Here is a 19,387-nt window from a genome sequence, read left to right on the forward strand (position 1 = left end):
ATGTTGCCAGTGAAGTAGATTTTCCCTTCTGAAATCCGAATTGATTTGGATTAAGTATTTTATTTACTTCTATAAAGCTAAGTAACCTATTGTAAATAATAATAGGTGGAGAATCAAAAATAAAATAAAAACTCAACATACTCGTAAGACAAAAATTGGATACAATTCTAATGGAGTTTTATAGTTAGACACTGATTTAAACTTTCAAGATTATTTACACATAATTATTTTTAAAATCGGGACTTAATCGCGTATAATACATATTAAACTGACCACCAACCAAGTGCGGGTAGTTCGAAAAACTCGCGCGGCTGTCAGAAGGTGTTGATTTCATTTCAAGCCAGTCTTCTCCGAGACCACGAGGACAACGCCGTCCTTGAAACGTTGGAGGTCAGTTTAATATCTACGGTCATCTAACCTAATTAGACCTAAATGATTTTAAAGTTTTAGAGAATATTAATTCGTATTTCAAAAATATAATGTAAGGTCAATACGGCACACCGTAGAGGGTGCAGGCCGGGGTTCAGGCAGACCGAAAAAGAGATGGCGGGAAGACTTGGACGCATTCTATCCACGCTGGCAGGATTACGCACGTAACAGGGTTGAGTGGAAGAAGCGAGGGGAGGCCTTTGCCCAGCAGTGGGACACTACAATAGGCTAGTAAAAAAAAGGTCAGTATCGGTAAGTGTGACATAAGATCATTCACATTTGATGATCAGATCACACTTGACCTTTTTCATAGTCACAGGTGTTTTTGAGCGTTCATATTTTTGCTACTAGCTACTCACGGTTAGTGGTAATAGTTATTTGTTATACAAGGGGGCAAAGTTGTATTTTAATACCGAGTGTGGAATTGAAAAACGAGCAAGGGAAAGGATTCTATAGTTGAACCATGAGCGAAGCGAGTGGTTCGAGAATAGAAACCTGAACTTAGCGAGTTTTTCAATACACGTGAAGTAAAATACATTTGCACCCGTGTGTAACACGAAACTTTTCCCCTCACTATAGCGAGGAAACTACAACGCAAAAAATGCGTTTATCACTGCTTCCAGTAGTTCCACAGGTGGTAATTCATCTTCATTACTAGATTCACCTACTTTTATAATTACGTCAAATTACTTTACCCACTAGTGGATAAAATGCGTTTTTACCCGCTGATATTAAAGGATAAAACACGTATTTCCGAGGTAGTGAGGGGAAAACTCTCAATAAACACTGATCATTGGTTTAAATATGCCCGCCCCTGATATTAGCTAACGTTTTCGTAACTTACTTTCTGTAATAATATCTAGCTTACAGTAATAATTATGTTATTACAAGCAATATGCATATTGCATAAACCTTAAATTATGCAAAGTGCAACCTGCAATACTAGTATGTGACTTGTGGTACGGCTGAATAGAATAATTGAATATTAGGGTGTAGTAGCGTATTCCCTCAACTTTGCATAGTGACATTGGAGGTCATATTATGAACAACTTTTATAATGGGACTAAATCTTCTATTGCACCACGTTAGTTGGAATGTGTGGAACAGCCAATTTTTTTTCGCGTTTTCAGCGTTGGTTCCATAATAAAAGTTGTTCATTATAAAAAAAAAAAGTAAAAAACGTTAAAAGTGACTAAGCAAAGCAATTTCACCCGATGTTTTCTATTTCAAAACAACCAACATGTATTGAAAATTAAAGCAGAAATTTTCCAGTAACGAGCTATTATTATTCGAACCTAATTTCCGAGGCAACAAAGAAAAACAAAAGAAAACTCGATCACGTGTACAGGTAATGCATCGCGTTCGATCTATCATTTATCCAACGTCGGGAATCCATTACTGTACAACACTATTGGTGCAACGATATCGATAGACTTATGTTATCGATACTTGGTAGATATCCGCGAATTAGCACGAAGCGTTTTGCTTCTTCTTTTTTTATGCGCACTGCCAAGGAGTGGAATTCCTTGCCGGCGGCTGTATTTTCGAGCTCATATAATCCGGCAACCAAGGGTGAACAGGCATCTTCTGGGCGAGCTCACTCCATCGTAGGCCACGTATTTTCCTTTGGCTTGTCTCTGGCTAAGAGTAAGTCCATTTATAATTAAAAAAAATTGGTGTGCAACGCTTTAAATGATTCACGGTTAGTTTTATTAGACTTATATTGACAGGGATATACAGTTCAACAGGTTTTACAAAACTTTTCAATTGTAGTAGGATCTTTGCTAAATAAAGTACATACTTAAGTACAAAGAAATGCATCAGATTTAATTCTAGGTACAGTCACTGGCAATAAATGTACGAAGCTCTTACTGCTCTACGAATAAGATCATGTCAGACATTACTGCGGCCTTCGAACCAGTAAAATATTATTGCTGGTGACTGTGCTACGACGTTTCTGAGCGCTAGAAAAATAAATACGTATCGATGTCGATGAAATAATATTTTAGGTACTTATTTAGTCGTATGGCATCAATAGGATTTTTTATCGCTATGAATAATGAAATAATATAAAGTGTGGAAACAACACTATACGTTGATTATTTTCGACATTGCTCCCATTTTAAAAATATAAGTAACATATACATGTTTGCCAAGACCTTTCTTCCTAATATTTTAGCTACATATATAACTATAGGAAAAAGTTACAAAAAAATATCTGAACATGATTTTATACACTTTTTATTGAATCACAGCAATGAAACTTGCGCAGTTTCATGTGCTCTGTTTGTGTTTATTACTAATACCTATTTATTTCTGAGTCATGAATACTACCCGAATGTCTATGTGGGTATTATTGGAAAATATACTACTAAACACCTTTATCGATACAACTACAACCCTAATCTAAGCAAATGCAGACGTAATGGAGCCCGCTTGATAAAATTATCGACGACAAGCGATATAAATTGACCGAGCCGCGACAGTAGTCCCATGCCAAGTGATTGGGACACAATGTCGCTAATGGTTTAATGGTAAAACCACTGGCTATTACGGGTAAATTAATTACTTTACGAGTATTTGTAGTGCAATTCTGATCAAACTTGTTGTAACGTTTACTTTCATTTATTTTATAATTTGGTGGGCGGAATGTTACATTTTGTAAAAAAAAATATCGATTAAGCAACTTATTCCGCGTTCGAATCGGGATTGTAAGGGCATTTATTTGTGTGATGAACACAGATATTTTGTTCCTGAGACATGGATGTTTTCCATGTATATAAATATTTGTATAATTATATAATTATATCGTTGTCTGAGTCAACACAAGCCTTCTTGAGCTTACCGTAGGACTTTGTCAATCTGTGTAAGAATGTCCTATTATATTTATTTATTATAAAACCTAAAAAATACATGGTTAAGGTTCAGCTATAAGTACCTTTTTCTATTAAAGTATTTTTTTTCATGGTTTGTGAGGTAGTGACATAATATAACTCAACTAAAACTTATGGGGATTAAAATGATTTCCATTTTCACCATAAAACAAACCCTATTCTAAATTTTAAAAAAATTGATAGGAAATTGTCATACTTGTACCGTTTCCGCAAAGAAAACTGAGTTTTGATAATGATAGATCCGGTCCATTTTGCAATATCGATAATTATGTTGGTCGCCATAGACCATGCAGTTTTGCGCTCGTGTTTGTAAGAATCGGTTGCATTTTGCTATAAAGTTCTTAGAAGACACTTTGAATCGTTAACGTACATAATAAAACATCAAGATTAAATTTTTAATACACTCAAACGGCACGTAATAAAGCCCATTTTGTTGCTCTCTTCAGCGGTGTCATAACAGCGGACTTTAGAGTAGTGATTAATATTTTATGACGTCACAGCGATATATTTTTAATTAAAAATAACGGGCCACCCTGGGGTGCTAACATGCTTAGGGTTTTCCTGTAGCTTTTGGCTTACACGGAAAATATGTAATGAAGAAATTTATTAAATTTTGCCAGTTTATTTTTTTACGGTAAAAAACTTTAGGTACTGGCTTAGAGTAGTTTGAATACGGTTCGTTTCTGAAGTCTAAGTTTTCTCACTTTAAATATTTTATACACTTCTATAATATAAGTGTAATTGTGTGTCCAGTCCAATGTGTATGGTTCGTTATCGCCTTAAAGAAAACTGCAAGTTTATATTGTTCTTATTTTTCGTGTTCGTCAAATTTGTTTTTTTTTTTACATTTTCCCTACATGTATAAGTAATTTTTAAGCCTAATATATTGTCACTATCTCTTGAGCCAAGCTCCAGTGGTATTTGAAATATTTTTTGTCCAGTAGACTATAAAAAGGTAAAAAAAGACTTCAATGGTTTTGCAATATAAGCCTTGAGTGACACAAAAACATTGAAAAATGTTTATCCATTTCTAAATGTTTTGTGTTCCAAAGGATTTCCTGCACAGCTTTTTATATTTTTGTTTGAATAGTAAAATATTCTTCTAAATACGCCATGTTTTAGCAGTCTCCCGAATCTTTTTTGTTTCTTCTGCGAGTCTCTACACAGGTGCCGTAGCCGAATGGCATTTCTGCGACGCGAAACGAAAACGAAACGCCGCGAAAGGTAGTCTGACTCTGTCGCGCCAATACGCAAGAGCGATAGAGATAGATATCGTTTCGTTTCGTGAGCGTTAGTGCCATTCGGCTACGGGGACTGCTCAGCGATTCTGAGCGCAATGTGCTAATCTTCGGGCGACGTCGATTTACAATTATTATCAATTTGAACACATTTTGTGATCAAGACAACGCTGTACATACAAGCGTGTGCTTGTGCTCAGTAAGTATTATAAATTATAGCACACAAACACTCAAACAAGACATTAATTAAACTAAAATGTAAAAACGCGTTCAAAGCTTCTCTCTTCCCAAAAACATTTCCGACACAATTCCTCGTTTAACAGGAATTACTTCCACTACACAATATCTTTTACAAGACGGACCAAAATTAAGCGTTCTTTGAATTAAAATAGAATTTTACCACTGATATACAGACCTAGATGCTTACGCTTCAAGCACAGTAAAAATAAGGAGTACTATCGTACAGTGTGACCACTCCAACTCCCCGTTGAAAGCGCCGCCCACCCGCTCTCGGTTACCTCACAGTCGCCGCATGTCAAAAACGCGACCAGTCGACCTGTCATATCTGGGCCATTTTTTTCAAAGCTTTCCACCCCACTTTTTTGTAAAATGGGTATTTTTTACGCGATTCATACTCAGAATCGAGAGCTCCTTCGATCCTGATAGGAGAAAAAAAATGTCCCAAGATTTCCATACATTTTTTCGAACCTTCCATTCCGTTAGCGCCATACAAAATGTATGAAAAAGTGGTATCTGAATGGGAAAAAACCTTGGGACACTTTGTTTCTCCTATTAGGATTGATAGAGCTCTCGATTCGTGGAAAGCACATAAAAAATTCCAAATCTAAAAAAAGTGCGGGGGTGGACAACTTTAAAAAAAGGGCCGATCTTACTCATACAAGCATGTTACGCGTTCTATCACCTGCACCAGCTTACGCCGTGTCTTGCGTGGGCGACGGTCGCGCGACCATCGCCGTCGCGTGTCATACTTCCATATCGATAAGGTTTGATTTCGTATGCGTCGCATCGCCGTCGCCCACGCAAGCCACGGCGTTAGACTGTGTGCGTAGGAACGCGCGTCTTTCGTACGTATAATTGATCGCCATTGTCCGAGGTGTACTACAAGTCCGATACAGGAAAACTGCAACCCAGATGCAATGTCGGTAGCAAAGAATTGGATTTTAGTCCGTCTATAATATTGGCAACGTGCGTGACAGAGTGTCGCTGATTGTCACAAATATAGGCATGTCCAACATTAATGCTAGCGGCGGCCGTTAGTAATAATTTGACACGATACAATTTAATATGGAAAAGTCGGCAGCACCAGTCGTGCAGGTAGTGAATACCTGTTGACCGCTGATATAATTCTATCGATGTGTTTATGTGTGATTAATTGATTATATTGTGTGTGTGTGTGTGTGTGTGCGGATGCGGGTGGCATAGGACAGGTCATTGTGGCAATCTTTGGCGGAGGCCTATGTCCAGCAGTAGACGTCTTTCGGTTTATACGATGATGATGATGAAGAATTGATGATATGTGCAAAATTAAGCTATCACGTTTATTAAAAGAATGTAGTGCAAAAAGGACAGTCTGCCATTAAAAAAATAGAAGTCAATGTAAATTATAATAGTAAATTGTAACCCCCTTATTCGTAAACGTTCACTAAAGTTATCAAGCCGATTTCTGACCTATTGTGATAGAAAGGGACAAACGAACTTTATCGGCTTGATAGCTTAAGCGTAAGAGTAGATAATTTGTAGTTTAGGCATTTTGGAAGATTCTGGTATAACCATATTGAGGTACGAAAAAAATATGGTACCAAAGCGCTGCACATTCTAGATCTGTGGAAATTACACGAGTACCTAGGTACCATTAATTCTAGGACATTGTCCCAGTGGGACGGACTAGAGGGGCACTTGCATACCGTAATTGAATTTGAGATTGCAAATGGCAAAATTAAATTATGAGTTATGGCGAGGACGAGGACATCTTGAAACGCTTTTGTCTTTTTACCCGACTGCAGAAGGGCTGTGTTCCCGGGGACTATTTTAACCCCCGACGCAAAAACGACGGGGTGTTATAAGTTTGACGTGTCTGTCTGTCTGTTTGTCTGTCTGTCTGTCTGTGTGTCTGTCTGTCAGTTTGTCTGTCTGTGTGTGTGTCTGTCTGTGGCATCGTAGCTCCCGAACGCACTAACCGATTTAGGTTTAGTTTTTTTGTCTGAAAGCTGAGTTAGTCGGAAGTGTTCTTAGCCATGTTTCATGAAAATCGGTCTACTATGTCGCGGTCGGGGGTTTTTTCAAAATTTTAATTTTGTTGTGTTGCAGTATTAAGAAACCGTTCTTGACAATAAAAAATATTAAATGCAGTTCAAGATTCATTTGCTGATAAACCATAAAATCTCTCAGAAATAACCTGAAACTACAAAATTAAAATTTTGATAAAACCCCCGACATAGTGAACAAATTTCCGTGAAACTTTTTTTTTAAAGTTTGAATAGGTAGACGTTTGACCACGATCACACCTGATGGTAAGTGATGATGCGGTCTACGGTGGAGCACGCTTACCTATGAGATACCTATTTACTCTTGCTTTAAAGAGACCTGGATTGTATTCATGCGGAAACACAGACTCAGGCAGGGCATTTAATTTTTTGGCGGTCTTTGGGTTTGGTGGCCTTTGGTTGGCTAAGAACACTTCCGACTAATTAAACTTTCAAACAAAAAATGCACACACACACACACACACACACACACACACACACACACACACACACACACACACACACACACACACACACACACACACACACACACACACACACACACACACACACACACACACACACACACACACACACACACACACACACACACACACACACACACACACACACACAAGAGTCTCGGAAAAAGTAATAATTACCTCCAGTAGTAACCGATTGTGGGTGGCTTTCCACCTACAATGAAATGTGTATTCTAAAACGTGGAAAACTCTGAATATCTCTGGCCTATTTTACCACAGTGACAAGTGTCACCCGACAGTGACACTTGGCCGTTCATTGAATGTTCAACAAAAATTGATGCTGAGTAACACCTGGTCCTTATCAACCCAGAAATAGGCGTGTAAAGGTCACAGTGGTAAAATAGCCCACTGGTATATTTAGGGCCAATTGCATCAAATCCTCTGTCCGTTGAAGCGTTCGTTAAATTGTATTGTGTGGGAAGTATAGACGTAAACTACGTGATGACGTGTTTGTCGCAACTGGCCCTTAAATTATAGCAATGGGTCTTTGTGAATAGCTCGGGCTAATTTGTCGGTCAAACCTTAATGAGCGACTGCAAACCGCTTGTGGGCACAGCAGAGGGTATTTAGTCTTCTGAGATTGCCGTTTTTGTAGAAAATTAGCAGTAAGTAAAAGGTAGTTCTTTCGGCGAAATTTTTTTTCTTTTGACATTATTTAGGAAATAATTACTGTCACTATGTTTGCGTTGGTGGAGTAAACGATTAAAAGCAAATAATTGAGACACAGATTCACAGATTGAGATTGAGATCGTGAGGAAACCGGACTAATTCCAATAAGGCCTAGTTACCCTTCGGGTCGGAAGGTCAGATGGCAGTCGCTTTCGTAAAACTAGTGCCTACGCCAAATCTTGGGATTAGTTGTCAAAGCGGACTCCAGGCTCCCATGAGTCGTAGCAAATGCCGAGATAACGCAAGGAGGATGATGAATTGAGACACAGATTGTACTCCTTAAACGAATATACCAACTTTTGTTCAGCAACTTTTAAAAATCATGATGACTAAGATTTTACATTTTCATACTACTAAAAACGATTTAATATTAATATTGTCTTCGGTTACCGCGATAGTTACTCATGAAATAAAACTATTTTTTTTTATTTGAATATTGTATAACTAGCTTTATTAATAGTGTGTAAACCTGCCTTAAAAATCTTTATTATTTATGGTCATGGTTCGTTAATATTTCTTTTATGTGGGTAGCTTTTGCACATTGTAATTTTTCCTCAGTCACCCGTTGACCACGAATGCTGTAATGTGTTCGAAACGTCGGGATTTAATCAGTTTCCATAGTTTAATTTTATTTAATATTAGTTTAAATGTAGGCCTTTAAAAAAATGCGATGGTTGAATCACTATCCGGCCGACTCTACGACCGGTCTGGCTCAGTCGGCAGTGACCCTGTCTGCTAAGCCGCGGTCCTGGGTTCGAATCCCAGTAAGGGCATTTATTTGTGTGATGAGCACAGATATTTGTTCCTGAGTCATGGATGTTTTCTGTATACATAAGTATGTATTTATCTATTTAAGTATGTATATCGTCGCTTAGCACCCATAGTACAAGCTTTGCTTAGTTTGGGGCTAAGTTGATCTGTGTAAGGTGTTCCTAATATTTATTTATTTATTTACTATGACTCGTAATTGCTATAGCCATTCATAGTTATTATAAAAATACTTTTTATATATCTTTTTCAATATATCCCTGACCTTTTATGGATCCAATTTCGTTAAAATACATTTCGCAAGTAATCTGTTAATGTAATAGAGATTCCAACTACATCTTCTTACGATGTATTAATAGATTTAAAGGTTCCTTTGGGAGAATTGATCTTGACTTATTTCATATAATAACTAGCTGGGCCATTTATGACGACTATAAGATTGGACAGCGAAAACTCTTAAGGACATTCGTTTATAGGTTGACTAAGTTAAATGTTAAGATAACCTTATAACCCTTCAGGTGGCGAAATCCGGGAGCCGACCGCACGTAAAGTGGCAGGTAACCGGGAGCCGGACTTGAAATAAAAAGCTGTTGAGTGGCAAGGATACCGCTAAAATGACAGAAAAAGTTTACCCTTGAGTGGCGGGGCCCTCACGGGTGGTCATCGCGAATGTTACTTATGTTACAAAAATTATAATTACTCAAAAAATGTAGGGATGTTGTGCATAAACCATATATCACTGGATTCATTATGAAACGGCTAAAATCATTCCATAGAAAAAAAATACATTCCATTTATGTGAATTTTGATAGACTCGATCAAATATCAGATGGCTACATTTTCCACTTCCATTTATTAAAGTAACTTTATCTAGGCAAAAAAACAGTAAATTGGAGAAAAAAGTAATTCAGGGACTTAAATGTACATTTATTTACACTTATATCTCTTTTTTTAATATATTACATTACAATTTTTGCGAAAAAGACGGTTTTTAAACACGTGTCTCAAACATGGCAGGCGGATGGTCCAATCAAATTGGGTCATATTTCAAGTTGTTTTGAAGTTGAAGGTGTTGAACCTTTACTGAATGCCGTCCTTGTTTAGTGACGAATGGTTCGTGCAAGTATGAGGAAGCTAGATATAGTTTTAGACGGTTTTATTTATATATTTAGGTATATCGTCGCACGGGGTCCGGGAGCCGGTCCCTGCCACTTAACAGCTTGTTTTTCCCACAGTCCGGCTCCCGGCGCCTGCCACTTAACGGAATGTTTTATAAAATGACCGCGCCACTTCTCCCCTATCCAACTTGTAGCTCTGCCACCTGAGGGGATATCACAAAATTTTAATTTTGAAAAAAACCCCCGACCGCGTCATAGTGCACCGATTTTCATGAAACATGGCTAAGAACACTCACGACTAACTCAGGTTTCAGACAAAAAAACCTAAATCTAAATCGGTTAATCCGTTCGGAAGCTACGATGCCACAGACAGACACACACACAGACAGACAGACAAACAGACAGACAGGCAGACTGACAAACAGACAGACAGACACCTCAAACTTATGACACCCCGTCGTTTTTGCGTCGGGGGTTAAAAAAATGAATTTTAAGAAAAAAATCACTCTGTAGTAAAATTGATTTGACCAACGTGCTTTGAAACCCTCGCAAAGCTCAAGATTCCACATTTTGAACAACTACGCTTGCCGTTCAATATTCGTAAGTATTTTTGCTTACTAGGGTACTAATTAGTTTTAATATAGTTTTTTGCACCTCCGAATTAGTTAAAGTTATGAATACCATTTTGAATACCAAAGGTTGCCTGGAAGAGATCGCTCTTTAGAGATAAGGCTGCCTGTTGTTTACCTCTGTAATAAAATTTATTGTAATGTGTTTCTATGTACGTTTCTGAGGTTTTTCAATAAAGTGGATTTGTATTGTATTGTACCTATCAATATTAGCACGTGCGGTTAAACAACAACTTTGCCCCCTTGTAAAACAAACAGCAATTATTTTTGCGAATTTAAGAAGTTCAATGACACTACATAGGTACCTGTTTATTTGTGAAATTCTTTCATGCTCATGTAAAACCGGGCCTGCCAGCTAAATTATAATTTTTAATATCTTTAAGCGTACTATAAACGAACCCGCAGGCGATCATAAACACCCGCGTATTTAAAACATTCCCTTTTAAAAACATACTAAATTCCCGTCCGTGTTATTTCTGAAATCTACTTCAACTCGTAAGACATAAGATTTACTTTAGAAGTAGTATAAAAATGGAGTTATAGCGTTTTATAAAGTAACGTTACTTAGCGTGTTCTATTCTTCATTATTGCTTTTTACAATGCCGTTATACAGTAAAATGTGTATATCATTCGTTTCTATACACCGTGTTTCCGGTAACACTCAAAACCTCAGACACCCCAACTGATTTTTATTTTTTTAAACTCATCTAGAGTATTCATCTTTTAATCTGATGGTTACTTTTTTTTTAATTGAATTTTTAATTTTCTGTACAGTTCTACTTGACTTTCAGCTCTACACTCAATAAAATAATTGCTAACTTCCACCATAAACCATAAAACTATTTATTTGTGTACGTTACTGCAACGACATAAGGCTTACCAATAGACAGCTAAGATGTCACTGTAAAACACTTGAAAGCTTTGTAGCAGTAAGCAAATTTAAACCCAATATCCAAAATGACAAGGTTGTAATTAGGTACGAGTTCAATTTGTTGTGACTTATGATAAACATTAAGATTAAACTGACAAACAACGTCAAACTCGTAGCGGAAAAAATAATCGTCCAAGTAACCAGCCAGTATTAATACCCCTAAATACTGAAAAAGGTAAACAACCTCTAGCAATGCGATATACACAATGTTGTCTTACGAGTACAATAGAATAGGCACGTAAAAAATAACTAATAATACAAATTTAAATAAAAATATTACCCCCATCAAGATATATCTCATTCGATTCTACTCTCGATTCTGAACAAACTGTTTTCAGGTTTTTAGTGTTAAGTGAAACACGGTGTATAGAAATGAGTGAGTAAATCAGTTTGTGGATAAGTGTTGATTACTTCGCGTGAGGTCATTTAAAAATTAACCTGTTTAAAAACTTAAAACGAACGATCCTCTCATCTACTCCAAGGTTAGCTGGAAGATATCCCTTATAGGGATAAGCTCGCCTTTATATCTCTATTCCTACAAATTGTATATGTCACCGTAAAATTGTAAAAACCGTTAGTTTATAATTTCACTAGCGAGATTATGAACTAACGAAATATTGTGAACCGTAACGTACAGTTCACAATTTGACGGATTATTTTTACGTTAGATTATAATCTAACGAAGCGAAACCGTCAAATTGTAAACTGTCACGGCGTCGGAACGAATTCTGATTGGTCGGTTTTATAGTAGATCGTTTTGTGGCCATAGAGTGACTGACACAAATAGACACTGCAATCACAGATGTCAATCAAAAACCTCATCAAACTTTTATCATCCAAATTCGATATATTGTTTAAGGAAATGGTCGAACTCGCCAAATAAACAAAATTGTCAGTTACTTTGCTTGTTATGTGGCGGCTTAATTGGTATATTTTTTGTGATTTAATATGCGGTTCACAATATTTCGTTGGTTCATAATCTCGCTAGTGAAATTATAAACTAACGGTTTTTACAATTTTACGGTGACATATATAAACCGTTGTACACAATAAAGTGATTACTACTACAGTAGGTGATTATTGGGAGTTTCAAATCAAAGATTTGAAAACTCCCAATATCACTTCATATTTAGGACTCGTACTCAGGTTTATTGGTGATTTAAAACTCCCAATAGGTTTTCAGATGATTTAAAACTCCTAATCGGCTTTCTCATGATTTGAAACTCTCAATAGGTTTTCTGATGATTTAAAACTCCTAATCGGCTTTCTCATGATTTGAAACTCTCAATAGGTTTTCAGATAATTTAAAACTCCTAATCGGCTTTCTCATGATTTGAAACTCTCAATAGGTTTTCTGATGGTTTAAAAAGCACACAAGGTTTACGATTGCATATTTAGAATTAGAACTTGTGAACTGTAAAAGCGCAATCAGATTTTTAACTTAACATTTCGGATTCGTTCATTTGATTGAAACAGATGAAGTATGGTGTTCGTTGTTAAATGGTCCATTTCGAAAATGTAAGCCGTAAAGTTAAGTTAGGTATGATATTAAATAGCAAAAGCTTAACGCAACACACTCTCCGAGGTGGCCAATCTCAGATGTGGTCTCTCTCAAGCGTTTGCTCGATTGACAGTGGCGTTTACACACAACGTGTCTGATCAGCTCGTCAGCGTCGCAGAACACGAATGGACCCCAAAGTGTGAACTCTGGTGTAGTCGCGTTTTACATGCATCGATTGAGTTTGACCCCCTCCGGGTATGGGATTCCATATCTATCGACCGCGTAAATACAGAGATCCCCAAGTCTCGAATTCAACACTACATGCCTCGGTTGGCCAAGCCAAGGAATGGTTTACGTGTTGAGGTTGTCGGTCGTCACAACCCGACATACTACACATCACCATTTTTATTTATATGAAACATTGTAAAAACTTTATAAGTGTGATGTAGACCCAGTTATGCTATTGGCTGTTTCGGATTACGTACTCCCACGTCATATCTACTACGAATTTTGTAATATATGGTTTAAAATAACGTATATAAAATATGATCTTCTTTGACACCCATAACAAAGAGTTCAGTATAAATTAAAGGCTAGCGTATGTCATATACTGCACTTTGCAAAGCAGAACTTTTCATAAAGATATAAGGTTCAAATTTTGATTATATTAAAATCATGACATACATTACCAGTACTCATCCTGCAATCACGAAAAGAAGACCTAAAGTAAAACTCACAAAACAAAATAAGCAATTCCTCCAAAGCTTACGCCTATTAAAATGAGTATATTAAACTTAACAGAACCTTTTGTCTTTGATAATTCTATCGAGAGCTTTGAATATCATTCATATAAACCATACGTCACAAGTTTCAATTTCAACGATGAAATACGTATACCTATAAACCAACAAGATCTTTACGTACTACCATCAGCAAGTTCTTTATACATAGAAGGTACTATAACCGCATTCAATAGAGAAACAAAAGCCGAGGTAAAAAGTGTTCTTCTTACAAACAACCCCATACTTCATCTATTTCAAGATATTCGATATGAATTAAATGGAATCGAAATTGACAAAATTAAAAACGCAGGAGTTACAACAACTATGAAATCTCTTGTATCTATGAATGGGATGGAAGCATCCATGTCTAAGTTATGGGGATTTGATGTCAATGGTATAAAAAACACGGAAGGTACATTTTCTGTGTCTGTACCTTTAAACAAGATTCTCGGGTTTGCTGAGGATTACAGCAAAATCATAATTAATTGCAAGCATGAACTTATTCTTTTAAGATCCAATACTAATTTGAATAGTGTTAAATTAAATGCGAATGAATATATAGACAATATTACTATATCTAAAATAGTATGGCGCATGATAGAGAAAAGGAAAACAAGAGGTCAGCTTATCTAATAAGTAAAAAGAAGGCCAAGAAAGCAGTTGCAATCGCGAGGGCCAAGGTCCAAGATAAGCTCTACAACCATTTGGAAAGCCCACAAGGCCAAAAAGACCTTTATAGAATAGCAAGAGAGCGGGAGAGGAATGCAAGAGATATCAATCACATGAAATGTATGAAAGATGAAGCAGGAAAGATTTTGACGGATGACAAGAGCATAAGAGAACGCTGGAAGAACTATTTTAATAAACTTATGAATGAAGAGAATGACTGGACAGGTGTGCTAGATGATGCTAAAAGTAACATAGGTATGGTGAAAGAGATTACTGTAGAAGAAGTAAAAATGGCAGTGCAAGGTATGAAGAATGGGAAAGCGGTAGGGCCAGATGATATACCAGTGGAAGTATGGAAGGTTCTGAAAGCGGATGGTTGGAAGTGGCTGACTTTATTCTTTAATAAGTTGTTGCAAGAAGAGGCGATCCCTGATGAATGGTGCAGCAGTACATTGGTGCCCATTTTTAAGAATAAGGGTGATGTACAGGATTGCAACAACTACCGGGGAATAAAGCTCATGTCACATAGTATGAAGATATGGGAAATAGTGGTAGCGAGACGAATAAGAGAAGAGAGTGAGGTAACACAGAACCAATTTGGGTTTATGCCGGGCCGGGGAACCACGGACGCCATATTTGCACTGCGCCAACTATGCGAGAAATACAGAAAAGCCAAAAAGAACTTGCACATGGTGTTCGTGGATCTGGAAAAGGCATACGATAGAGTTCCGCGTAAGGTTCTGTGGTGGTGTATGAGAGAGAAGGGAGTGCCAGAGAAGTATGTGCGGCTTGTTCAGGCGATGTATGATAGAGCTAGTACTCACGTCAGGTCTGAAGCTGGAGTCACCGACAAGTTCAATGTGGCGGTAGGTCTACACCAGGGGTCGGCTTTAAGTCCGTATTTGTTCCTCCTGGTTATGGATGCTCTGACATCGGACATACAGGAGGAAGCACCCTGGTGTATGCTGTTTGCCGATGACATTGTTCTTGTTGGGGAAAATGCACTTGAGGTCCAGAGCAGACTGGGAAAATGGCAAGAAAGACTGGAAAGTGTGGGACTGAAAATCAGCAGAACCAAAACTGAACAGATGTTCTGCGATTTCGGTGGTCTATCCAGTTTTTCCCCTATTGCCTTAGATGGTGTATACCTACCAGTCTGCTCCGACTTCCGGTACCTTGGGTCATTATTCCAAAATGACGGAAGCATCGACCGTGACGTGAAAAATAGAATAAATGCGGGATGGATGAAATGGCGACAGGTCTCAGGGACAACATGCGATCGACGGATGCCCCTTAAACTTAAGGGGAAAATCTATAAGACGATTGTGAGGCCTGTTGTATTGTATGGATCTGAATGCTGGGCGACAAAGGTGGAGGATGAAAGGAGATTGCACGTAGCGGAAATGAGAATGTTGAGATGGATGTGTGGAGTGACCAGAATGGATCGGATCAGGAATGAGTATATTAGGGGAAGTTTGAAAGTTGCGCCTATAACGGAAAAGATGAGGAGTGGCAGGTTGGCGTGGTACGGTCATGTAATGAGGAGGGATGAGTGTCATATAGGCAAAAGAATGTTGGAGATGAATGTTGATGGATGGAGAGGGAGGGGTAAACCCAAACAACGATGGATGGATTGTGTGAAAGAGGACATGAGAAAGAAAGATGTGAGTGTTAAGATGACGAAAGATAGGGGAGAATGGAAGAGAAAGACATGTTGTACCGACCCCACATAACGTGGGATAAGGGTAGGAGGAAGAAGATGCCTCATGTTAAAGTGTCTGATCGTGAAAGATTAAATTTACTCAAATGTTTAGAAAGAGATCGTGCTGTTCAGATAGCATTTAGGACTTGGGATTTGTATGAATATCCGCTCTTGCCTGAGACGTCAAAACATTCTTGGTCTATCAAAACTTCATCGCAAATTGAAAAGCCGCGTTATATTATAATTGGATTGAAAACGGGACGAAAAAATGAAGCTAATAAAGACATATCACACTTTGATCACTGTAATTTGAGAGATGTTAAAGTTTTCTTGAATTCAGTTTACTTTCCGTACGAAAGTTTTGATGTTAGTTTTTCGGATGAAAAGTTTGCTATATTATACGAACAGTATGCGAAATTTCAACAGTCTTATTATAATCGTCTACAAGCGCCGTTGCTTAGCCCTAAAGATTTTAAAGATAAAGCTCCTTTATTTGTTATCAACTGTTCTCGTCAAAACGAAACCTTAAAAACCGGTTCAGTAGATGTGAGAGTTGAATTGGATTGTGAATCTGATATACCAAAGAACACTGCAGCTTACTGTCTGATTTTAAATGATAGTGTATTTGAATATAAGCCTTTAAGTAATATTACGAAAAAAGTATCGTAATGCAGCATATATTTGTAGACCTTCAAGGGTTTAAAACAAAAGAAAACGAATTTATTATCAAAGAATTTGCATACAGCACGCTAGAATACACTCAAGTTTTCTTAATAAAACCCCTTTTCGATTTTCTAAATTGACGGAAAGTGAAGAGAGGCAGACAAAATGGATTGAAAAACATTTAGGTATTTTGTGGCACGAAGGTTATGTTGATTATAGAGAATTTAGAAGACTTATTTATAATCATATTAAAGATAAGATAATATTCGTTAAAGGTATGGAAAAAATTAAATGGATTAAAGAATTATATTCAAACTGTACTGTTATAGATTTAAGTGAAAAGGGTGCACCGAATTTACAAGAACTGTATAAAAAATATTGTATTAATGATTGTATTTTTAATTGTGTGTACCATAAAAAAACTTGTGCATTAAAATATGTAATATGTATGAAAAAATGGTATTTAGAAAATCACGTTCCTCTTTGAATAAATGAATGTGCTAAATAAGACGCATTTTATTAACCTGTAAATTATACTCCTGAAAACAATGTTTAAATCAACTCATGATACGATATTGTACTCATAATACAGGTATACGATCATAACATAAGTATCCTGAGTTGATTTAAACATTGTACATAAATATGGTGGGTTTAAAAAAGAAAAACTAATGTTTTTTTTTAAAGTTTATTTAATAATAATATACATACTGGCATAGCTAACTTAAAAAGTAAAGTAGGTGTTTACAAATTAGTTCCAAGTTTCCTTTAAAATATCACTATATAACTATATTTAGAAAAATGAAGCATGTCCCCACGCAAGTGTGTGAATATTGTCTTTTAATATTACTCGTTTATCATCATTCGAAGATAGTGCTACTTTATTAAGAGATTGTGTGAAAATTTCGTGTTTGATAGACTTAAATACTGCATTATTTTTTCGTAACAATTCTTTATTGAATAAAACATGTTCATAATCACTAAATTGAAGATCTCTGACCGCATGCTTTTTTGTGCCCTTTGCTTTCTTGAACTGTTTTTCTTGTGTTTTGAAGCAGTATAATCTCGACCTAAGTCCCACAAACTGATCAATTATTTTACCTCCTACCTCATCTTTAAATAACCCTAACACCTTTTTATTTTTTTGGCATATGCCGTATATATTATCCGCTGGGTAATTACTTGTATCTAAGTACCGACCAAAATGTAACTTTAAATCTCTGTACAAATCATCTGTTTTTATTAAATACAAAAATGAATCGGTATCAGTATAGCACAAACTAAGATTTTCTCCATAAAACGGCTTCATATGAGAATAGTGGAAGTTGTACATGTGAGATTTAGATATTTCTAAAACAGTAAATCCTATGTAAATTGGTTTATCGAGCGTAATCTGTTCAGGATTCATTTGAATGGCGACTAAATCTTCAGTAAACACACTTGCACTATGAAAATTAGGACGTGCTATTAATACTTCGGCACTAGCTTTTTTCTTAGTTTTGTTCTTGTCGTCAACCCACTGATTAACTAACATTACATTTGTCCTATTTTCTACAGATTCTAACGTTTTACCGAAAAGACTGTTATTGAGAAGTTTATAAAAGTTCATCTGAAATTCTGATTTTGCATTTTTTCTCAACTCCGTGTTCAATTCAATATACTGCTGTATAAATCGACTTTGCTTAAATTGAATAACTCTATGTATTTTTTTTAATTTTAAACCATGACTCAAACAAGTTTTTAAATGCATATAATGAATAACATATTCATATTTGTCGTACAAGTTCGGAATCAGCTTGGGATTTTTCGAACCGGGGGGTACAAATCTTTGTGGGCAAAATGGAATATCATTATGTAAGTTATGTAGGTATTCTGGATATTCTAAATCTACTTCTAATATGAAACCGTACGGGCTATTATCTGGCACATCTAGAAAATTTATTTTGTCAATTTCATCTTTACTCAATAACTTGAAATCGCCATACGGTAAATTACTGCACATTGCGAAACCGTAAAGATTGTTACAGTCCATATAAAACAAGAAAGAATCCGGGACAGATGTGTCATAATCGGTCATGTATTTATTATTAGCACGTGCATATCTCGTAGAGCAAAGGCAAACACCTCCTCGAATTCCTTTTTGTATCATTCGAATTATTTCAAGATCATTTATGAGTTCTAATTTAACGTTAGTAATAAGCAACATTGCGTCAAAGCTTAAAGATGGAGTTTTCATGTAAAATGCGGGGTCTAACTTGTAGTTTAACATAGAGGTATGTCTAAAGTTTTCAAATATATCAGCCAATAACAACACATCTGACTTGAGGTAGAGGTCGGTATAGTCACCCAATGTCTTTATATTAAATATGTTCCAGACATGCTTAGCTCGGTTATATTCAGAGTTAGAAATAGGACTATCAGATATTGAGCTGTAAAAATAACGTTGTGGTGGTAGTTTGTTTTCTTTGTAAATATCCCAGCAGGTAATATATTCATACGGATAAATGCCCTTACTTCTAAGTAGCCCGAATTGAATATGATCAGGAAAGAAACTTCGTAAATGAACAAAGTCTTCATTATTCAAATCA

The sequence above is a fragment of the Leguminivora glycinivorella genome, chromosome 3, assembly GCF_023078275.1.
Source record: "Leguminivora glycinivorella isolate SPB_JAAS2020 chromosome 3, LegGlyc_1.1, whole genome shotgun sequence".
Classification (NCBI taxonomy): domain Eukaryota; kingdom Metazoa; phylum Arthropoda; class Insecta; order Lepidoptera; family Tortricidae; genus Leguminivora; species Leguminivora glycinivorella.